The 23956-nt window shown below is 44.2% G+C and overlaps 1 protein-coding gene across 7 annotated transcripts in view; it reads right to left on the bottom strand.

Annotated features, from left to right (window-relative positions):
• RBM47 (RNA binding motif protein 47) overlaps positions 1–23956 on the bottom strand; it is a 76768-nt gene that overhangs the window by 43235 nt on the left and 9577 nt on the right. Inside the window, exon 1 of one of the 7 annotated variants that reach the window (XM_021279428.4) lies at positions 1064–1217. The exons of 5 other annotated variants lie outside the window; for them this stretch is intronic. The gene's annotated coding sequence lies outside the window, so the exon portion shown is untranslated. Of the gene's footprint in view, positions 1–455; positions 613–1063; positions 1218–23956 lie in introns of those variants that run through there. One more of the 7 variants, XM_021279427.4, reaches the window with a different exon arrangement.

The following is a 23956-nucleotide window of genomic DNA, read 5'->3' as shown; positions in this document are numbered from 1 at the left end:
TTAGTCACTTTGTCTATTTTTGCAAAGCTCCTTCAACAATCAGCAAGTATTTTTCAGCATGAGTCACCAACCACATCCCTGCTGCAGTAATTAGATTACACATTTTCTTTAGAAACTGTGACTCCTTTTTGTACTCACTGGTTAGAAGATGAGCAGAAGCCAGCTGTCCTGAATTTTATTAGAAAACCATGAATGAAGTATTCAAATGCAACTGTACATGATTTTCTTTGTAAATGAAAGCACAACAAAACCAAAACAACTTAGCTGTTAATCAACCCGCGCGTTAGATGACACCACACAACCAAACACAGCTGGCAAAACCGACCAACAAAGAGCGGAGCTGACCACTTTTCCCACCCCAAATTTCTACTGGGGGAACCTTTGGAAACCCTACTGTTGAGCACCGTCACCTTTCTGCCTCTGAAAGCCAAGGGAAGGGCAGTGGGGAACAGTACCTGCGGAGAAGCTGGCGTGCTCCCGTGGGTGCTGGTGGCCACCGGGCTCCTGCTGCTGCCTCCCCCGGGTGCCTGCAGGGCTTCTTGTGCTGGTCAATGTTTTACCAGGCAGCCCTTCGTCCCACCCTCCCTGCAAACATCGCACGGGGAACGCGGCGCCGGGGCAGGTAAACGCCAGGAAGGGGGCCCTGTGCCTGCTGCCCTGGTGCTCCACGGGGCAAGCAAAGCACAGAGGGGGAAACACGCTGAGAGGGGGGAAAACATGCCATGGAAAAAAAGAAAAATCACACTACATAAATGGTGCTATTAATAGATAATTAGCGGCAGGTAAGTCATGATAACCTTTCCCCGTATTGTTCGAACGCTGCCTGCAAGCCCAGGCGTGCCTGGCTGAAAGCTGAGAGGGAACAGTTAATTTATGGGAGTACACAAATTTCCAAATTAATCTTCAGCGTTAGTAGAGCGGTCAGTCAAGCGACGGCTAAAACTTCAAAACCAAAATGGCAGCAAAAAGACTTTTTGCCGTGCCCTATAACTAACCGCAGGATAAAACACTGTGGGAAGAGCCTGAAGAGAAAGAGGAGGAAAAGAAATCTCCTGTAGGTTACCTTGCAGGCAGAGACGCTGCTTCAGCTGCTCGGGAGCGCCCCGAAGTTAAAGCTCTACCAGCGCTAACCAGAGCTTTTACATTCCCAGCAAGTTAACAATTACAAGCAGAGGACACCAGAGCGCGGCGCTGACAAGGTGCCACTGCCACTCCCCGGGAGGAGAGAACAACTGCAGAGCCCAGGAAGGATCCAGGGACCTGCACCTGGTGGCTGCGCCCAGCCTGGGAGACCCTCATGGACATGGCAGGCAGATGTGTGCTCATGGGGACATGAGGGCAATATCTAGGCCATGGTACATGTCCTGGTTTTGTGATACCGCCTTGTCTGCCATGTCTCATGTCCTGGGTTGAGAAACACCGATTCGTTTTGTCTCATCTGGGTTCTCTGAACTTGAGCAGAGAGTGTATTTTAATGGTGTTTGTCTAAGAAGAAAATCTACATCGTGGCTGCTCTAGCTGTAGAGATTAGCTACAATAACCAGCCACTCAGGGCAACAAGGAGCACTTCCACGTGGTGGGCTTCCTGTGGTGAGGTGCCAGGCCCCTGGAGCTGGTGGTGACCAGGACCCCTGACAAGGTTTCTCCAGGTGAGCCCAGAGGGGCTGAAGTGTGTCCAGCTGTGGTGGCAGAGTGAGACTTGTGGCTGCAGCCCGTGCTGCTCACTGAGGTACACACGAGCTGGCGCAGCTCTCCGTCGCACCACCACCACTTGCAGGTGTTTTCAGGTGTGGCACTCCCTCTGCCAGCCCGCACACACCTCCCCTCCCCTTCCGCCTGGGAAAGGAGAAAGGGAAGGGGAATTTCTCACACATTTGGTATTTAAGGCCACTATTGCTGCGACCCATGACTTCCTGGTAGGGCAGGCCCTTGGCACGAGCAGAAAAGCCTTATGGACCTCCCCAGAGCGGCTAGACACGTTGCCATAGGACAAACTGCAAGACCTGACTGTGGCTTTGCATATGCCTTATTAATTCCCAGCCGCCAACCTGTGGAAAAAACAAAACAAAACAAAAACACAGACTCACAGCTGCTTTACAGCATCTGCTCCTGAGCTGTGAGGAAGAGCACGGTGAGTAAAATGGCAGGGCAGGGACAGACCCACCTTCTGCCGGCTTCTCTTCTGGCTTGCAGTACGATGCTTGCCAAATCATGTCAGCCTATCGGTGCCACACTGATCCCCCAGGTGCAGGTGGGAATAAGAACAACCTGCTGCTCCACAGAGCTGTTTGGAGGCTCAGCTGTGGCTGTCAGCTGTGGGATCGCTGTGCAGAAAGTGGGGTTTTGTTTGAAAGAGCTTATCTGTGCTCGTGGCCCTGCCTAACCAGCTCTGGGGGAGCAGGAGCTGCTGGGAGCAGTGCTGCAGTGCTGTCTCTCTCTCCTGAATACTCCGGATCTCCCATACCTTCCCAGCAACACCTAGGGGAATGGGACTACCTTTCTGCAGAGGCCTGCTTTTGGCAGCTTCGGCATTTCTGGGTTGTGGAAGTGTTTCACCAGAAGACCCTCAAGTGGTGCTGCCCACTCATCTGGACAAGACCTAGGGTTTATCACCATTGTGCTCTGTGTAGCAACGCTGCTGGCCCACTCTGCAGCAGGGTTGGAAACTGAGGCAGCAGCAATAAGATCTGGAAGTGGAAGAGAGGCACACTGGTACTGGGGTTTTTCCAAGGTACTAATAGGTGCTCACTTTTCCAAGGTGCTAAATAGTTCTGCAATGCCTGCTAGCTCTTTGCAGGCTGAAGGGCCACTCAGATTGTGCATAGTCTTGGCCCATGCAGGCCAAAGGACTTCAGAAAAATTAAGTAACCAGTCGCAGCTGCCTGGTGTAGCAACCACAGGAAAGTGAAGGCTCTGCTATGATACAGCTAACGCTGTATTTTGTCACTCTGGATAAATAGGATAGTGATAATAAGTTGATGGGTCCTCCCACTAGATCTGTCCCTGTAGACAAGCCAATATAGTACAAGAGAAACTGAACTTTTTATTATTTCATTGTTGTGCAAGCAATAAGAAGAAAAGAAAAAAAAAGTATTTTCCCTATGTACAGCTACCACCTTGTGAAAACTCAGTCTTTCATTCACATAAGCTTGTGAAACATTTTCTCTAGTTTTCAGAGATTAACCTCTGAATAAAAATCATCCAAAACCAAAGAGTTTTAAATTTCTTTGGAACAAAGTAAGAGCAGTAGTAGAATTTTTATAGAGTACTGCCTCTGAAGGCAAGTTGCGAACATGAAGGACTGAAGTACCACTGTGAGACATTTCCCTGAAGTGTTGATACCTTTGGATCTTCACAGACTTGGACAGGATGAGATAAAATAATGTCCCAAAGGTCACACAGCCTGCAATGAGACCTGCAGGTATACATTGCCTGTGTTCTTCAAACAAATGCAGACGGCTTCTGGCCAACCTGAGTCTAACGTGTTTCTCCTTATTTTCCACTTTCAGGGTTTTTCACAACACTGGAGTTACTCCAGCACTCTGAGAGAGGTGGATGCTTCTCAGGAGGCTCAGTCTGCCTGTGTCATCTGGTCCAAAGTTCCCCACACCATGCTTTCACCGATAACCAGGGGCAAGATTCTGATTAACACACCACTGACAGGAACTGTGACCCACAGAAAATTGGCATTTCATTCTCTCCTCGCTGCGCAACCTTTGTCACAGAGCATAGGTTTCAAGGGCACCATAACACTTGAATATTTACTTACCACAAAAAGAGGAGGTGCTGGATTGTACAACATGCGGACCGTAAAGTCAAACGTTAGTTTAGTACAGAAACCATACACCCTCAGGCTGGCTTGGGAGCAACAAAAGTAAAAGAGATAGATATTAAAAGTGAAAAAGCACCTAAAATTCACAAGCTTTTGGAAGAAAAGCATTTTCAATGAAACATCAATTTACTTGCAAAGTGTTAGCAGCCCTAACAACAGATCAAACAACAAAACTATAATGTGGGGATCAGATAACAGAAGGGGAAATTTCTTCCCTACAGTACTCAGCGAATCTTAGGCAGGATTTAATTTTATTCCAGATCCCTTTCAACAGATGCATTTGTATTTCATCCTGCGTGGCAATGCTTGCTTTGGTAGACAGCACAGGCAGACCCAGAGGGGCTGCTGCAGAGGCTTTAAACAGTTTATATTCCCAGTAAAGAGCCTCCTGTGTCTGAGCACACGGTGCTGGAAGGAATATGTTCAGGCCCATCCCTAACCTGCCTTACGAAACCACCTCCCCAGGAGATGCTGGAGCTGCACCGATTGCCTCCAACTGGAGCTGCGTCCCCTCCTCGAGTAGAGGGACTGCCAATGCCTGCTGCTAGAGAAACAGGTGGGAGGGGAAAAATAATCCCTGCAAGTCTTGGAGAATCTTTATCGTACAGGAAAATGGCAGAGACACAAGGTGTGAGTTGAGACGGCTTTTCAGCATTGTCCTGAAGGTGGCATGCGTGAGGACACCTCTCCAGCTGTAGCTTTGGCTGGATGTCTGGGCTCTCAGAAATCCTACCCTTGGTCCTTAATTTAGTGTTCTGGGCTGAGCTTTCAGAGCAAAATGCCCTGTAGGTCTTCATCTATTGCAGAATGAGACCTCAGTGCTGGACAGACAAAGTCTCCCCCCGATGATAAGAGGAAAGAGATAGCAAGGGAACTATTTACAAAATGTCTCTGCTAGCTGATCACAGAGCTGTTTTGCTAATGCTTTAACTGGGCAAGATTTCAGTCATCCCTATTCACTTGTAGGGAACAGACCTTGCAAAGTTCACAAAATAGGTTAGAAAGCTTGCTCATGATTCACAGGAAAGCTGAACGTTGATAGGAAAAAATGTTTGCAAGCGCTTTCAGGAGAGCTCATTTGTTAAATACCTGGCTAGCAAAGAACGAGGAATGCTTGTAGAAAATCATATAACACCAGGCAAATTCCCTAAAAACAAGTTGTTGTATTCAGAAAAACAGCTCTCTCCCCACAGTTGTTGTTCATTCCCTTGTTTGTAGCTTTTCTTTCTTTTTTTGTTTTGTTTTGTTTGTAAAAATGGTATTTCAAACCCTTATCATCCATTTCTTGAGAGCTGCCTATTTTTACTTTATCAGTGTTTTGTACGAACACTCCATGCTAGTGATTTAGCAACTTCATACTGCAGACTAATATTTCAAAATATTCCCTTCTTTGTAGCTGTTCAACCGCTTTTACATGTATTGCTGCATTGCATGGTGCCACCCACAGTCACACTTAGGAAAGAACCATGTTTAGAAAAGCAATGGCTCAAAAGCACAGATGTGTTCACCCTGGGTTTGATGTAAGTGCAAACATTCCCCAACTAAGCTGCTTCTGTTTTTTCCCTGATATAACTTACTGAACTAGGAGAACCTCAGTATCAGGCTTCAACAGTGCTGGTTAGTTGGGTTTCTTGCCAGGCAGTCAATCTGTGTGATTTGGGAAATGCTCCTGGCGCACCTCAGAGACCCTGTGCCTGCCCAGGCAGACCGAGAGCAAGCCAGTGGGGTGGCCCTGCTCCAGGGGAGATGCTGAATCCACGTGTAACACAGCAACCCCATGTTTTGCCAACCTGGCCCAGGGCCCTATGGTTTTGAAGTGTCAAAACGCCTGCAGCAAGCAGCATGGAGTCCGCAAGGATTCCCTCCCAGCAGGTGCTGTTTGCTCCAGGGATGTGCTGCCAGGCATGAAGAAAAGGTAGAAAAAAGAGTTTCAGGGCCAGAGTAGTTACAGATGTCTGTGACTGCTGCTTAGGAAGTGTAAAAGTTTGAAAAAATTAACAACCTTAATATCAGCATAGTGCTTTTATTAATATTCTCCTTAAAAGGGTAGCACTAGGAAGACAGATTTCTTCCACTTACATATCAGTTAAGGATTTCATTAATTATTTTGTTAAATGCAATTATTATGCATATCAATGAAATAACTATAAGCTACAGGTTGGTACAGGACATTTCTTTTTCCCGTATTTCTATTAAGATAAACATGAAATTGTTTACTTTTTAAAGGAGAATACTTGTATTTAAATGCATTTGCTGTCTGTCTGTCTGTCTGTCTATCTATCTATCTATTTTTCTAGTGATGTAGCAGATTGGACTCTGTATGTGGAGCAAGAATTCATACTAAATGAGCAAAATATGTTGCTAACAATGCCTTAATTCTATTTTCTTGGGCTTTAACATTGGCATTGAAACTAGCCTGTGCACATTTTAGTGGTGAGCAGTCTTCTTAGCATTGTCCCTAGCATCCATTGTTAAATTTGGGCAACTTTTGCCATCTAATCCTGCACCTAACGTTTGAATACATGGAACATTTTAATCAAACTCCACGAGTGCAGTTTGTTGCTTTGAATGAACCCCAGGAGATAAGTAATATTTCTATTTAAAAATAATGCTGAGGAAGATAGTGCATATGGAGATTTTATAGCTGAACGGAAAAGCTGGGACTGAATCAGCCTTTCCAGCGCATACTGCCAAGCACATGAATGAAATATTTTTTGTTCTTATTTGCTTTGCTGAGAATCTCGACAGAGATATTGATACAGATCTCTGTGAGGCCAGCTCCTGAGGACTGTGCTTAAATATTTGGAAGCTACTATTTAGCTCTTAAATAGCTCCAGGCAGGAAAAAAAATAAATAAAAATATCTTCAGTAGACAGATGCTTCAGATGCTTCTTACAACACATCCACCTCATCACTGAATTTAAGGCAAAAGCAGAAGATGTTTGTGGATTACTGGGGAAGCCCAAGGTGGAAGGAGGCTTCCTGGAGCAGAAACATCTCGAATGCAGGATGGTACCTAGAGGCAGCAATGTGGCTACAGTGGTTTGATGGCCAACCACGAAAAGATGAGGAAGGTTTGGGAAGTTGGAGACAGGGACTCGATAACTGTCTGGAGAAAAATTAATAGGGAATCACAGAGATTTACAGGAGTGGCTCAGGAGGAACGGGAGTTGTGAATTGCTGACAGCGTGGTGGTAGTTGGAGAGGGAGGTGGAGCAGAGATAGGAAAACATCTTGTGTGGAGAAGAGATCAGAGGAAATCTGTAATTTCTGAGGAGAAAGAAAGATAGCAAGGTGCAACCCAGCTCCTGGGGTGAAGTAAGGTGTTTTGGAGGCACAACTAATGAAATGCAGCAGTGTTTGTGAGAAAGGAGAAATTGTGTGATCTACAAGGAGAAAATATCTCCTGAATGGGTATCGGACGGAGAAGGCAGTAAATGCAGAATTCACTGACACGGGCTCCAAAGAAAAGTGAATAATTGCGTACTGAAAAGATATTGCAAAAAGAACAATTAGTCCCTGGGTGTAGGAAGAATTGGTGTGTCACCTGCTCTCAACCCAGGCATTTGGCACCACTATTCTGGGTGCTTGAAGCCACAATGCCACAAAAGATAGAGAGATGGAGCCCACACAGAGAAGGGGAACAGAGCTGAGGTAAGAGAGCAACAGAGCCAAGCACAGAAAAAGAGGGAAGCTGGTAGAAAAACACTTGTGTGATGGAGCTGGGCCTGGGGCAAGCTGGCAGGATGCAGATCATGCTAGAGGCTCTGCTGAAAGTGGTGAAAGGTTTAAAGATCAGAAGAGAAACTATGCCTAGGGGGAAGCTGCCCAGCTGAGGGCCATGTTCCTGACCAAGGTAGCTCACAGAGAACAGCAAGGATGAGAGGGCAGAAAGCTGATGGGCCTGTCTGTGGGACACTACTGAGAACTGGGACACCATGGGGACATCCAGAGAGAGCCCAAAGTGCAAAATGTGAGGGGGGGAGGCAAATGGGGTGTGACACATCTGCTGGGATTGACCAGAGCGAGGAAAGAGAGGTGATGGTGGGTGCAGGGGGATGGGGACCCCACGGAGGAGGAGAACAAGGCTGATGACCTCTCGCTGAGGAGGCAATAGGGAGGGCTGGGGGGGACCAGGACTCTCGCCTGCCAGGGCTGGAGGGGGAGCGGGACCTGGAGGGGTAACGGTTCAGCAAGAAAAATGAAACAATGAGCCTTTTTCCTGTTTGTGATAAAAATAGCCGAAGGCAGATTCTCTTACTAAAAATCTTCACATAAAAGGAGCCTAGGAGAACCAGCAATACCCTCTCTACAGAAGCTACATCACATGTGCAACAAAAGTATGTTGCTAAACTTGTTTTACTTTTTTTTTTTTTTTTTTTTTTTTCCCTGGGTAAGGGCTAAAAGCAGATATCATTTACTCCTATGCACACACAACCAGTAATGCTTTATGCTTGTAGTGTTCCCATCTATTGTATGAAAGCTGAAGGGCTGAATAACACAATGTTCTGTACCAGAAAGCTGCAGCATTTAGCCAGTGTATCAGTTTCCCAGAGTAGTTTTATGGTATTTCTACTTTTTTTAGATCTTCCATTAATGCTCAGAGTGACTCACTGGATCTGCTTTTCCATGAAAAAAAAAAAAAGATATTTTTTTAAAAAAGCATATTCGTGCATTTTCTGAGAGCAGTGGTAAACTGCAACTTTTGCACCAAGTGATCTGTCCAATACATCTGCCCTGAGGATCACAGGATTCTGATTCAAGTTTTAAAATGCTTCTTGCTCCTAAGTTTCTTTTTAGAATTCAAACAGCTTTCACCAGATTCTGCAAAATTCATGTCACAAACTTTCAGGTTATGCAGACGCTGTACTTTGAAAGCTGACATACAGAACCATCCTTGTTATTATGAAAGAGGGAGCTGCTCAATAAATTTATTTCAGAGGAAAAAATGCTTTCTGGTTTTAAGTACAGGTGCAGCTATTCGCGGTTGACTGGGTTTCAGTCCGGCTCACCTGCAGGCTAGAACTTACATTTGACAGGCTTGGATTTGATTTACATTAAAACTGGAACTACACAGTTTGCTCTCACTAATCTTTGCACATGACAGAGGGACGCTCAGATTCAGCTTGTTCTTGCAAGTCTTCTGCTTTGCTAGAACAAAACCTTTCTGAGAACAAGAGTCTGCATTCGAGTTGAGCTGCATCTGTACCAGAGCCAGATCCTTGGCTTTGCGGATTCAGAGCAGTCTCCTAACCAGTGAGGATTTAAATGCCTGAAATTAAAGGATGAATTGGATTCAACACAGCTCTATTTATTCCATGTGGATATAGGGTTATTTTTTTCAGGGTATTGAACTTTTGTCCATGCAGTTTATTCACAGTTGGGTCATTTTTGTGGCACTGCACATCACTCATGGACAGCTAGGTTTTTCTGTTTCTCAAACACGGGAAAATAGACGTATTGAAACCATCGTTCTGAAATAACATACATTCAGAGAGCTAAATGGATGTTGCACGTAGTTGTGAAGAGAGATGACAAATCATATTTTAATGCTTGCCAACACTCCAAGCATCACTGGATTATGAGGAAGGTCTTAAAGGATGCCTTGGGAAAGATTACAAGGCAAGAGTCTGAGAGTTGCCCAGCACTAATAAAATATCCAATTCTGAAACTAAACAAAATGTTAACATTTTGGCAATGTCAACAAGTGTGAGAATGGTATTGCAAACTTGAAAATGAGATTCGTCATGATTGATTGCACTTTCCTTTTTCTTGTGCAATTTATCGTCTGAATCTAAACCCAAACTTGGTTGCTATTTTGGAATAATCCTGAAGTCTTGTGCAGTGATAGTATTTCAAATTACATTTACATACTTGTGGGCTTTTAAATGCTATTACTGGCTTATGCTTGCATTGCCTTTTCTTTGAAGGAATCCCAGCTCACTTGCTGAAGTATTTTCACATAGTATCTTCACCTCCCTTGATATGCAGTCAGCTCTGAAGGAGAACACAGTGTGAAATGATTAAAGTTAGATATTCAAATAATACTGGATTTTCCTAAGGTTTCTGTGAGTGTTTTGAGAGAGATAATGTGTTTATCTGACCTCTCACATTATCAGGCTACTCACTGGAAATGCTGGGGTGACACTTGGGAAGTTGAACATCTTGGCAACTTTTAAGGATTTTGTTCTCAGTAAAGTACAGCACTGTCTCTAAGAGAACTAGTAAAAAGCACCATTAATCCTAGGAAAAGTCAGAAGGCCATCATCTATTTCATTATTAAAATAAAAAAGGGATCTAGGCCATGCAGTGTTTCCATCGTGATTACTCAGATAGGAAGTGGAGAAATATGACTGATTGAAGGATGCTGGAGAATAGGTCCAGCACAACAAAGAGCAATGAGTCCACTACAGTTGTTTTGGGGTCTGTCCCATGCTGTGTCTGCAAATTCCCAGTTGAACACTTATTTTTTCTTCACTAAATAGTCTTATATTTAATATATACAATAAGTATATATATAATAAAATATTATTACTTTATCTCCCACTGGGCATTGGGTCTGGCAGAGCCTTGTTGAGGATGGTTATTGCCATGCTTTTTCCAGGTCCTGAGCATCTGTGTGAGGGCAGACTGAGGGCAGACAGACCCCCCAATCCAGCAATTCTTCCTACTGTGGCCAGGAGGGAGCTGGGAAAGCCCTTCACACATTTAGGGAAAAGGTGAGATGTTTCTTCATGCCAGGCTTCTTCTCTCGGGAGCGAAGGCAATGGCATGTTGGAACAATGTCACTCCTAGATGCAAACAAGTGAAGGCAACCTATCCGAGATAAATAAGCAAATAAAAGCACAGAGGAAGGAAAAAATAAACCTCTTGGATTTGCTGCCATTCTTCATGTGCAATTTCTAGTTCTTGACTGATGCAACTTTATTGATAGATTGAATACAATTTCACTGGCTTGAGGTTAAGCAAATCATCAGTGTCAATCAACATTTTCTTATGGTGCTAAACCCCGTTCATGTGCATTCCTCAACAAATGTGCGCCAGGCACAGTTGTGAGGGATCACACCATGTATTAGCTTGAAATTCCAGGATATGAATCAGTCTGCAGACCGTGCTGCAGAGCCTGCAGTGATCTTCTGCAAAAAAATGGCACGCGGATTAACACTTACTGAAACTTCGTTTTCATCAGCCTGTTAGTCAACTTTTTGGGTGTTAGCATGGCGCTGATTGTATTCTTTGTTAAAGAGCAGAAAATAAACTGTTAGCTTGTAACTCCTTTGGTGTGCAGATCTCCCACCCACATTAATGTATCTTTGGGCTGACAGCAACGAGGGGGAGAAAGGAAGGAGAGACAGATTTGACATTCCAGAGCTGTACTGAAGAATTGCCACTGTTTAAACAAACCTGCCTCCATCCCTGCAGCATGGTGCTGCTGGTTATCGGGAGCTCTGCAAGCTCCTGGGCTTCTGCAGCCACCGGAGCTGCCCTTGGGTATTTGTACAGGATTTACCTCTAGTCAGCAAACAGTCTAACGTGTCCTGTGCCCTGGGTTAGCATCACTGTCAAGCCCCATGCAGCGCCATATGGGACAAGCTAGCACATCCCACATATCCCCGTGAAGCTTATTTTTAGAAATTAAATTTTCTATTGATTTTATCCCAGTCGAGTGAAGAAGGAAATGGTGAGACTCTATTATCAGTCTCTCAAAAAGGTTTCAACCCTTTGGTGTTGCTGTGGACATTCTGTTAAAACTTATGCCTCCAGGGACTCTTTTCCCTTGTGACTGAGAAGGGGAAGCAATACCCAAGTTAAATGCCCGACATTTCTAATCTAAAAAAATAATTAAAAAAAAAAGATACAGTGCTCAATCATGCAAATTAATGTATCAGTCAGAACCCACCAAGCTGGGATATCAGATTATGATTCAAGACAGCTTCTCCTAACCTAACGAGCCTGCATTCTTCATTGAAGCAAATTAGCATAATTCCACTACAGACAACATAGCTGTACTATTTCAGATATGCTCTTATATTGTGCTTATCATTACAGCGTCTGAATTCTTTTCAGCAGAGCTTTAAGCAATGTGACTAATATCAGGAATAAGTTGCTTTATCCCCTCTGAGACAAAAGCTAAAAATGCTACAGCAGCTAATACAACTTAAAAAATGCAAATGCTATTTATAGAACTCTTTATAAGAGGCTGTATTGCTGGCAGTACAGATGTGTACTGATCTCAAACAAAAGTCAGTATGAAAACTTACCCTAACTACTTGCAGCCACAGAAAGAAAACTCAAGGCTGATGACTGCATGCATTTGTGCAGGCATTGGATGCACTCTCATGCTTTTTGTGGATTCATGTATGCACAAAATCTGCAGTATCACATTCTTTGCTTTTTAAAAACAACCATTTCCTAAGCAGTGGGAACATCAGAGTGATTTTTCTTCCTCATTTCATAACATATATTTCTAGTACCATGCTGCATCGTAGCATAGAGGTGCTCAGATTATAAACCTGCAAAACAATGTGGGCCAGAATCAGATGCTCAAAGTCTCAGCACCTCACAGCTTCACACTTCATGGCAATGCAATTGCAGTGATGCAATATGCTTTGACGAAGTGCTAGCCATTGCTGCGGTATAACAGAGGGAGATAAATAGTGCTTTTTTTTTTTTTTTTCCTTTTTTTTTTTTTTTTTTCTGGTGGTCTGAAGATAAGCAAGTTAATTTAAACTATTGAGTATTATGTTTTCTGCTATATGTTCTCAAGCACAAGGGCAATACAAGATGCACTCTATTGCTGTGAAAGGTATTTTATTTATTGACAGGATAACAGAAGAACTTGGTGTCACCAGTTAACTCAGAACCTCTGCAAAAATTCTTGGTATAGCTGTGGGGGCAACTTATTTCCCTGTGGGCACTGCAGTACCACCACTCCCTGAAGTGTTTCCCCTCCAGTTTAGCAGAAGATGGCACATGGAATCACCTGTCCAAGCCATGCTCATCCAGAATACCAGCAGAAAAATTGTCCACCATCCAAGCAAAAAGTGTTTTCAGATCTTTAGGGTCCCTGTACTAAGTAATCTGGGTAGTATAGCCCAGTAATCTGCAACAGCGACAACAAGCAACCCCTACAGAGATGAATGAGAGCAGGACAAACATACATGCTCTTTCCTCCAAGTCCTCTTCCAGCCTCCAGCCATTTTCAACTCAGGGCACTCCTTGAGCCTGACGTTGTTTGCCCAGTAGTGAATCTTTCTTCAGTTGGAAGGGGGATTGCCCAATCTTCCCTTGAGTGCGTGCAAAACCTTTTGCAATTAGAACACCCTTTGGCAAAGAGTTTCACAGGTCTCGCTAGTGCTGCATGAAGAAATACCCCTGATCATTTTGAGAGCAACTCCTACCAGCTTTGTTTAACAGTTGCTCCTTCTTGCTTTGGAAGACACCGTGAGCAGCCCACCCCTATCCACCCTCTCCACGCCACTCAGGATTTTGTAGACCTGAACCAATTCACCCCCACGGTGGTCTCTTTTTCCAGGCTGATGAGTCTGAGCCTGCTCAGCCAGAAGCTGAGCAATTACACATGTGCTTTGCTTGCTTGTTCCCAAGGGATTACGGAATTCAGTAAAAAGGTTTCTTTGTCCAGGCTCACTGCACATCCTCACTGCAGAACTTCATTTGTTGGTTGAACGTTGAGCATACCAAGCATTAACATTCGCACAAAGCTTGTTATATGCCAGTGATCCCAAATATTTAATCACCAATGTGTCCATACTCTAGCAAGACATGAAGAAATCCACTCTCCTGCTTTGGCAGTCAGTGTCCCAGCCACCTACAACACAGGGAGCCTGATGTAGTTGTCTGACCCCGCGCTCCAGCCCCTGCCCTCCATGGGCACATCCACAGGCAGACCTGCCCTGCATGAGTGCTCATTTGGGGGACTCAGGTTGCTAAACCAAAGCACACAAGTGCCTAAAATTGATCAGAAATTTGAAAAAAAAGAAAAACTAAAATAGTGGTTTTGCCTTGGTCCAGTCTCAATTTTAGTTAATATCTCATGAATATTATATATTTTCTTCTTCCTGGTTATTGGATTCATTGAGCCTTAGCAGCCTTTGCACAGCTCTCAGCTAACTCATCTCCTTGACAATTTTTCCAAGGGTACTATTTTCACTGGCTTCATTGTGACACTGAATTCCCACAATTGCTCTCATCTTGGTACTCTGTGAAGTAGCAAAGATTTCGCTTTATTTGGTGTATTAAACTTGGGCTGTCAAAGCTAAGATCCCCTCATTGTTTAGATGCATTCATTAGGTTTCTGTCATACTACCTGACAACATGTCTCTCATCACATCTTTCTGCCAGATTTTCATTTGGCTCATGTTTTACCTCCAGTTAGCTGTAAGAGCCAGTGAGAAAGTTTTTTAATGGTTAGAGGTTTTTTAATGATGATATGAATTAATATAATATGAAAGTCACCAACACTCTGAGCATTCGTATATTTAGTGTTATCTGCAAATGTCTGCAAATGATGCTACTGAGATAAATAATCCAACTGACCTGACTCTACAAGCTTTCCAGCTGCCCTCTGGCAGCTTAAATTTTAAGATGAGATCAGACTGGCTTTTTTGTTGTTGTTGTTGTTTATTTTTATTTTTTTAACCTGACTTGCTAAGGAAGAACTTCTGATGCTTCATGGTTTTCTTTGCTCCGTGATTTGTAACAGAAATTCTGCCTGATCATGCAGCTCTTGTTTAAACAACATAATGTTGACTGATTTTACATCCATTCATCATAATGATTCATTTTAAAAATTATTTTACATCCAGCTAGAACATGACCGAAGATGTTTTAAGCCAAGTGCCCTGCGTTTGCACTTGATCCTTGTGGCTACATGGTTTCCCTGCAGCAGCAGGATGGGAAGGCATTTTGTGTTGTTTACAAAAGGGGCAGCTCATCCCAGGCAGGACTGATAAAACAGCCTGGCCAGCCAGCTTTCTCGCAGCTCTCTGTGTGCTGAGACATCGCTGGGTGCCTTGTGCTCTGCTCACCACAAAGGCTTTCCAGGCATCTGCTCCCCTGCCGAGGCAGGGCCATGCAGCTCCGAGATTTAGCACTGGCATCCTAAAGAGCAGCGTCTGGAGCCAGGAATGAATATGCGGAGAATGTGGGGACAAATGTATCAAATATCTGGGGTTAACTGGCAAACAGCTAGAGCTGATGTCTCGGCGAGCTCAAAAAAGTTGGGAAGTCAAGGCTGAAAGTGGCAGATGCCAAGGACTTGCCACTTGGCAACTTTAAAGGAAGTTAAGTTGAGCGTGCTGAGATTATTTCTCATTTATTTATGGATTTCTACTATTTTGTGGTGTTTTGAGATGTTCCAAAGAGTGTTTAAGAGGAGAACAGAGACTGAAAATAACTGCATGGTGACTTACCCAGTATCATTTCTGCTGGCACCAGTCTTTTGAAAATCTTGCAGAGGAAGGTTTTACTCCTGGAAGGGTTCAACAAGCTTGACCTGCTAGCCACTACTCGCAGTCTTCCCCCCTAGTCTCAGACTATTACTCTCGTTTTCTCCAAAGCCTTGCCTGCAGGGCAGTGATAACACTTGGTGTAACTCCACAGGATTCAGAGGATTCTGCCCGGTTCAGAGGATCCTTTCTGAGCACCTATGGGTGGGCCCTGCACAGCTGCAGCCCTCATCCTGTGGCCAGCTGCTGCAGATTTGGGCTGGTGAGCCCCTTGGTGCTTTTATACACGTCTTTTCATCTGGGGAGATGGGGAGTACACGGATAAAAGCCACTGAGCTCTGTCATACCAATCTGGATCTAACTGTCCCTCCTGGAGTTTAACTCTGTCTCAAGTTAATAATTACTAGTTAATTGTTCAGCATGTTATGCAAGCACTCACTCGTGCATTTTTTGACAGTGTCCATGCTTCCACTTTGCATTATCCATTCCTTTCCTCGCTGGCTTTCAGGCACCACAGGAACATGGGTCCCAGCCCTGCAGCGGTGACCCCGCACTTCCCAGGGTACAGCCTGCATGTTGCCTGAGCTATGCAGCCACTGAGACCAAGAGCCTCGTCGGTTCAACCCTCACCCGCTCTGCTCAGCCTGCAAACGCATTTATTTGTCCCTGTCCCATCGGGTTTTCAGCAGTCCTACCAAACCCATGGGAAGAGATGGTTGAGAAACTCTCTCTCAGGAGCTGGATGGACTTCTCTGAGCACAAACCGAGGGGCTGCTTTGGGGGGAGAGCAGAGATAAGAGGCTAGCAAAGGACCATAAAACGATGTTGGTAGCAGGCTACCATGGAAGAATGCTGCCCACTTATGCAGAAAAACTGGGTGCCAGTCACTCACCCACCCTGTTAGTCGAGTTCAGCAGCAAAGGTCTCCCAGAATGAGCTCTCCGAATCTGGCTGGGAGACACCTCTGATGTCTGAAACGGGTTTGCCTTGGGGTTGTTAAATGCCTGCTCCATGTGATCAGGCTAATTAAAAGTTTTGAGCCAAATAAATCCCTGTTTGCGAAGGTATAAAAGCTAAGAGGATTAGCTGTTAGTTAAACTAGACATAACTGAGAAACAAAGTTGTTGCTGTTGGTTCTTACAAATGCTACCCTAGGACGTGTGGGTGAAATGAGTGGCTAATGAAAATTAATCTGTGAAAAAAAGTCTCGGGTGGTAGTTAAATCAGCAGGCATATTCCACAGAAAAGCATCTTCCTTGGATGTAATGTTGCAGTGTAGCAGAGGAATATTTTGTTCTCTGTACAGATGTTGCTGCTTTGAAAATTTTTAAATTTAATTGAATTGGGTTGATCTCCAACATTCTTCTTGTTAAGGAAACGTACATATTTGATATTATTCTAGGGGTGTGCTACCTCAGTCCATTTGGGGGTACAGGTATATATACAAATAGCACCAAAAGCTGGCTAAGGGCAGTGTAACTCCAAAGTTTCATCAGAAGAATTGCAATCAGGTGGCCAAGTCTCACTCAGGCCACCCTGCCCAGCTGTGGAGTCAGTGGCTTTCGGCACCTTCCCACCCTGCCCTTCCCGGGGGTCTCAGTTACACAGAGGCAGCTTGATTTGTGTTTCTACGGGAATCATAAGTCAACTCTTTTCTTCCAGCCATAACGAACCACTTGCAACAGCATCCCCAGTTGGGATAGATGCAGGCAAAATGGAATTTAACCCTACAATATTTTTGTGCCTACAATATTTGTGCCTTCCCTCCTACAAAACAACAGCAAAAGAGGCCGTTAGAGCCTCCAGACTCTTCCTCCCCTTCTGAAAAACATTCTTGTCTTATTCTTGCCCATAAATTCTTGACTTTATTCCCAGCGAGACAGTTCGTTTTGGCAGCAGCCGGCAGCTCTCTACATCAGCATCTGCTGCTACCTCTCTGCCTTGTTTCGCTGCTGCTTCCTGGGCAGGGATCCCACAGCTGCTAGGGCTTTATCTTGATCGTCCCATCCTCTTTCTGTGCAAACCTCATTCTATAACACTTGCTAAGGCTGGTAGGACTAATTGTGCTTTTATTTGAATGAGAATACTTCGCTTGGGGACATAATCAGCATGCACCTGATCTTGGAGCCTCTGAAGGAAGAGCGTTCTGCTGATCGGTGCCAATAAGGAAGGCGGAGGTGTACAAACGACCCCGATGGGAGTAAATTAGTGTCAGTGAGCATTGCTGGGCACTGAAAATCAATTGTGCTGATTCCTAAGGTTCCTAAGGTGCCTGGCACAGCTCTGGTCCACGTCACTTAAATACCACTTGCCCAAACCAGAGGGCAAACACCTCTGGTTGGTATGAGCTCCGGAGCAACCCTCACATGCAGTCTGGGTGCAGCCATTCAGTTTTGGCAGGCGAAGCAGCATCCTCCTTGGGAGGGAGGCAGCATCCATGCCAGAGAGCGGTTCTGGGCATGTTTAATTCACTAGCAGAGATGTACCAATGGGGAGCAGAGAGAGAAAACCGAGCTCCTTCTTTAGCAACCAAAATAAAGAAATCTTTTACATCTGGGAATACTGAGGGAGATGATCAAATAATTAGCACTGCAGTGAGTTTGTAGTGCCTGCAGCTAGAAGAACTGCTCTCTGTGGCAGCAGGAATGTGGTTGAGCCTGCAAAGTCGTGATAACAGATCTGCATCTAGTTTTTTGGATGGTCTATGTATGTCACAGGTACATTAAAACAGAGCTCAAAGAACCTGCAGGATTAAACTCCCATGTACAAACCCGATGGCCATCAAACATTAATGCCACAGCTTTACTCCTACTGGGAAGGTGACAATAGAGGTGTGTACACAGGCTTTATATATATATATATATATATATATATATATACATGCATACACACACATATATACACACATATATATATTACTATTACAAATTGACCCTAGAAACAAGGATAAAAAAGATACTTTTCTCATTTTTTGTTTTGTTTTGTTTTGTTTGTTTGTTTTTGTTTGTTTTTTACAAAATAAAAAGTCTTTTTTTTTTTCCTTTTTCTTTTCTGATTTATTCATTTTTTCCTGTAGTTCTTCTTCAAAGTTTCCTACAGTTTCCACATCATGTGCTCCAAAATGAAAAGTGGAAATATGTTCCTTATAATTTTTATTTTTATGCAGATCAGATTGTACTGCAAACTTGACCCAAACAGTTTCAATTTTACAAGAACTTCACTTTTTGGTAACTCTTTGTTTACACATTTTTTTTTTCCCCCATTGGAATCCTGATGATTTTGCATATTGTAAGGGGGAAAAAAAAAGTACAGATATGGACTTCCATGCTGATATTTCATCACATGTGTAGGCTGAAGCTGGCTATAACTACAAAATACAAATGTGGTGTATACCAATCTTGCTGATCTAGTAGGAGGATTATAGACATCTCCTGGCCTTCTCACAGAAGCATGATTTAAGCAATACGTAGGTTCCTAGGCTGCTGCACAAGATCACTGTCTGATCACACATGTATGATGGCATAAATAGATGAATAATAGCAACAGCATTTTCAGTCCCACCCACATTTCATCTTATTTTTTTTTAAGTCACACAACACCTACACACAACGCTTGGCTAAGACTGACAAACACGGAGTACCAGAAAATCAATGTATTGTTTTCTGCATGCGTGCATCCGAGGAGGAAATACTAGCTGGGATTTCTTCTATTTATTTATTTATTTTGAATTCTTTTAAGGAATAAACTCTGGGAATGCAGCAGGCAAGTGGTAAAAGCCATTAGCTGCTATCAGATTTCAAAAAGTAAATCCTTGCACAAGCTCATGTGGGATTGGGCTCGGAGCAGGAGACAGCTGACCTCCCCTACAACACGGCCGTCTGCCTTCAGACTGGGCGAGGTAGGCTCCGGCGCTCGCTCTGACCTTGCTTCTTTTGAGAACTGGAAGAATATTGCCCTTGACTTGAATGGAAGGAGGATCGAGCCCTACCCAGAAAGTTTCATATGCTACGTGTCATCTGTGCATGCCAGCATTATGCAACAGGGTGAAAAATGAAAACCTGTCAGGCACATAACTGGTGCACTCAAGGACATACTGTTATTTGTTTTTCAGATTTGCCACTCTAACAGGGATTAACAATGTGCCATTGATAGCCGCCGTGATAAAGTCAACCAAAATGCCTCGTTTTTAAACTTTCAAAACATGATCTCAACTTTTGAGGGTAATGGCTTGATTGGACTCAAGGTTTTATTAAAAAAATAAATAAATCACAAAACAACAACAACAAAAAGAGAGATAGCGTTTGTTTTTTCCAGCTTTCTCCCTCCAATTGTCTTCTCCCTTGTCCCCCTGCTAACACAGCTACAGAAAAGCAGGAGATTGAATTCACCTCTTTATTTTTTTCCACCAAGTAGGTAGGTATTGTAAGTTGCCAGCCTTTGCTTTCTGGAAATTCTTTGGTGTATTACTGCATAGCAGAGTGGTGTGACAAGGATAAAGAGATTAGGAGTAATTTCATATAACTCCTTCTTCTGTCAAAATCTGCAGAGGGCTTTTACTTGTGAACGCCAGGTGTTGCTGAAATTCTTCATTAAAAATGTGCAATATATATGGGCAGGAAGTCTCTAAGCACTAAGAGGCAAAGTAACCAAAGCAGAAGGAGAGAAGGAATAGTAAATTAAAAACCAAAGACAGAAAGGACGCAAAAGGAAAGAAACGATCAAATACAACCCCAATAATGTAGGTTATATGTAGGTGATGCCAATTCAGCCTGGGAAGCCAGAAAACCACGTGCTGGTTTTCACCAGTTTCAAGTAATTAGTCATAACTGGTTCAGGCACGGCTTGCTGAGGCGGCGAGGCTGCTGCGGGATGGCTCAAGTAAAATGCAGGCTGCGTTTCACCTGTGTGATGTACCCTACAGCCAATGCATGCGAAATCTGGCCTGCAGTTTGCTCGGGCGCTCTGCCTCCCAGTGAAATAGATCCTCCCTGAGGCAGGGAGTTTTGCCAGTACAGCCATGGATGCACAGGAGCTTTTCCTATCTGAGGAAGGTGGTCAGGTATGACCCCTAGTTTAGTTGGTGCAGGAAAGCAGGGGGGTAGGAGAGGGAGAAAGAAGAGTTAACTACGGTCTGGCCAACACAACTGGGCACATGAAAACTTCTACTGTAGACCTGACCAAAGCTCTGAATATGAAAAGGAGCAGGCTTGCATTGTTTAAAAACGCCCCATTAAATGAACAGGAGAATGGGCAATGCCTGGTTAGGAGAAGGGTTTAAACATCATGTTATCTATTGGAGAGGTGCAAACTCCTCCTCTTTTTGTTCTTTTTCTTTTTCTTTTTTTTTTTCCTTTTCTCTGGCTGTGAATCATCCACCCACTAGTTGCCATAAGCATGTTCACAGCTCGGGCTTGCTCAATGAACGCTGCAGCGTGATCCACTGCACTGCAGCCCCCTCAGGAGCAGTAGGTTTCACCCTTATCTTCAGCCACTTGTTGGGCAGGCTTCATTTCTGCCTCTGGATTTCCTGTTTATTGAACAGAGGTTGCCTTTCCCTCTGCTGTCTGTGGTACCTAATGCAACAGACATCTTTCATTTGTCCACTTCTGCGTTAGAAGATTGTAATAAAAGGACCTTTGCTGTCCATCCTTGTTTGCTCATACAAAAATAAAATAAAATAATTTAAAAAAAAAAAGTAAATCCTGCATGGCGGGGGCAGTCTGCGTGGTGCTGATGCGGCTCTGGGTACGTTTCTGCCAATGCACTTGCAGGCATTGAGGGAGGTGTAGAGGTGTAGATTTGCTTCGTTTAGAGTTGCCTACCCCAGTCTGGTCTCATCCACAGTGTGTGTTACAGGAATACGAGCAATGGCCATGCTTCAAATGTCCTGTTCCTCGCCTGAGAACAGCTTAACTCCACTCAGCTCTGAGGAAAAGGAGACCCAAACACCCCAGCAGCACAGGGTGGGTTTCTATACCTGATTCAAGCTTTTTCAAACCACTTTGATTAAGCAGACCTCTGGAAGAGTGGTAATGCAGCAGTCAGAGGTGTGCTGGCCCTGTTCACTCCTGCCAGTCCACGGTGTAGGTACTACAGCCTGGCAGTGCCCCTTCCCAGCCCAGAAGCTGTGGTGGTGAGGACACCTCTTCTTGCAATTTCTCCTCATATTCCCAAGCCCCTGGGGCCACTTGTCCCCAGATGCACACCCCACACATGCTCCCCACAACAGATGCCCCAAGGAGCACCCAATATTTGGAATGCGGATGCTGCAAACCAGATCCTGCACCACTGCAGCCCCTTGCAGTTGATGGTGGCCTCCTCCACCCACTGTGTGGAGCAGAGGGTAGCCCTGCTCAGGTGGCCTCCATCCCCACCACCTTCCTGGGGATGCTCCAGGGGACACACCACAAGGAAGGGGAACTCACAGCCGAGGCAGATGAACTGGCTCACAATTAACTGCTTTCTGTCCTAGTGTTGCACCCAGTTCCTGTCTATCACTGGCCATGTCATTTAAGCCAAGCCTCATACAGATGGCCACCAACTGCTTGTTCCTTATTTTGGGGTGGGAACGTTTTCTGATCTGCAGTCCCTTGCAGAAGCAAAGAGTGCTGAGAGCTGTGAGTGATCTTGCTGGGAAACACACTTCAAAAATGAGAGTCTGAAAACAAAACTACTTTTTCTGGAAAATATAGTCATAAGGCGAGCAGTGTGACTGACTCACATTGCTAGCTGAAATGCACCAGGAAAAAAAAAAAAAGGAGGAAATTTGTTTTGCCCAAATCAAACATTTCATTTCTGGATTCCCTACCCACTTCTTATTGTTAAATTCAGACAAATTTTTAAATGAAATGTCATCCTAAGGCAACAGGAATGTAGTTGCCGCATTTGGGAATTGTTGAAATAACATATTTCAACTTATTGGAATATGTTTATTTTTGTTCACCCAAAATAACCTTTTAAACTTGACATAAATCTGTAGCTAGAGCTTGTTAATCCTAAAAAACATTTTCCAGTATACAAGACATTTAACTAAGAAACTTCTCCCATGCCTGGCCATGGAATCCTAATTTGTGCTCTCAGCATTACGGTAAACTTTTTAATTTACCTTCTGTGACTCTATTTTTTTTTTAGTAAATCAATGTCAAATAGCTGTTGTGCAGAGTAGCTCATTACTATTTGTGAAGTAATTAAATGTAAAGAGATGAACCCCATTTAAAAAGCCAAGGAATAATCATTCTCTTTATAGCTGGAAGCAGTGCAAGAGAACTAGCAACGTACACCCTGAACAGCAGGAAAAGGAAGTGTAAAGTAAACTGCTTGCTGACCACCCTCCTTCTCATGCACTGTGTAAGGCAAGAGCCCTGGAAAAAAAAAAAAAACAACAAAAAAACACCACACTGCAGAAGTAAATGTCAGAAGAGAATAATCACGCTATAAAAATACACCCCAGAAGGCAAATTAGGATTATGCAGTCTATAAACCTGGTACTGTCTGAATTACACACTTTATACTTTTTCTGAGTAGGATGTATCTGTGCACAACTTCCAAAGCTTTTATGTTGGTGAGGTGTTTTCTTTTTATTTATTATTATTTTTTTAAAATCTTTTTTCTTTCTTTCTTTCTTTCTTTCTTTCTTTCTTTCTTTCTTTCTTTCTTTCTTTCTTTCTTTCTTTCTTTCTTTCTTTCTTTCTTTCTTTCTTTCTTTCTTTCTTTCTTTCTTTCTTTCTTTCTTTCTTTCTTTCTTTTTTTTCCTGTGAACTTAAAAAAAAAATCCATCATGTGGCGTCCCACTGACGTCTGTGTCACACGGAGGGGTGGCACATGCGATTTACCACAGGCATATTTCAGCTAGCTGAAGGAACTGACCAAATCACAGCGAGGAGGCAGGAGCCCAGCCTGGGGTTTGCTGGCAGCAGTGGGAATGGGTGAAAAACATAGGACCATGGGGCTTGCCCCAGCCCCATCCCTCTCCCATTGCCCCTGCCCAGCCAACACTTCGCTTTTCCAGGCTTGTTGCCGGCTGGAAAGCCCCAAGTTCACTATCCCAAATGCTCCCATCTGGGCTCCATTCACGCCCCTAGCCCCATCCATGTCCCACCTGTGCCCCAAGCTCACCCCTGCCCCTCTAGTCCCTGGGGCCCCCTGCCCAGTGGGCTCCATTTGCAGCCCCCACGCTGGACCCAGCTACTGTAGCTGCTGTCTCTCTGCTCAGCCACCAATTCTAGGTCACCTCTATTTGAGTTATCTCACCAAGTTTCTTTCTATTAACTCCCCATCATCTTTTCCAGGCAGTCTCCTTCCCCTGCCAGCTCCCCTCTTCTCCTTCTTTCCTTCCCTTGCTCCTCCATCTAGCCTGTCCTTCTCAGCCCCCAGCACCTTTTCCTTGGCTCTCTTTAACTTTAGATGCCCTAAACCCTGCTCTCCAGCTCAGCTGCAGGTAGCCTGGCAGCCTCCTACTACCACAACAATTGCAGTCTTGTTCAGTGTGAGCAGTATTTTCTGGGAGGTAGATGTTAGAAGTTGAAGTCTCCGCTAAGTGCATGGAAATTTTCAGAGGTTTATATCCTGCTTAAATCTCTTTTTATTTTTCTTTTTGATTGTCACCTTCCTCCATCCCCAGGACTCTCCCAGCACAGCTGTCCAACCAACCCATCAA

This window comes from Anas platyrhynchos, chromosome 4 (assembly GCF_047663525.1).
Source record: "Anas platyrhynchos isolate ZD024472 breed Pekin duck chromosome 4, IASCAAS_PekinDuck_T2T, whole genome shotgun sequence".
Classification (NCBI taxonomy): domain Eukaryota; kingdom Metazoa; phylum Chordata; class Aves; order Anseriformes; family Anatidae; genus Anas; species Anas platyrhynchos.
The sequence above is the reverse complement of the archived record's forward strand: the minus strand, read 5'-3'. Positions and strand labels throughout refer to the sequence as shown.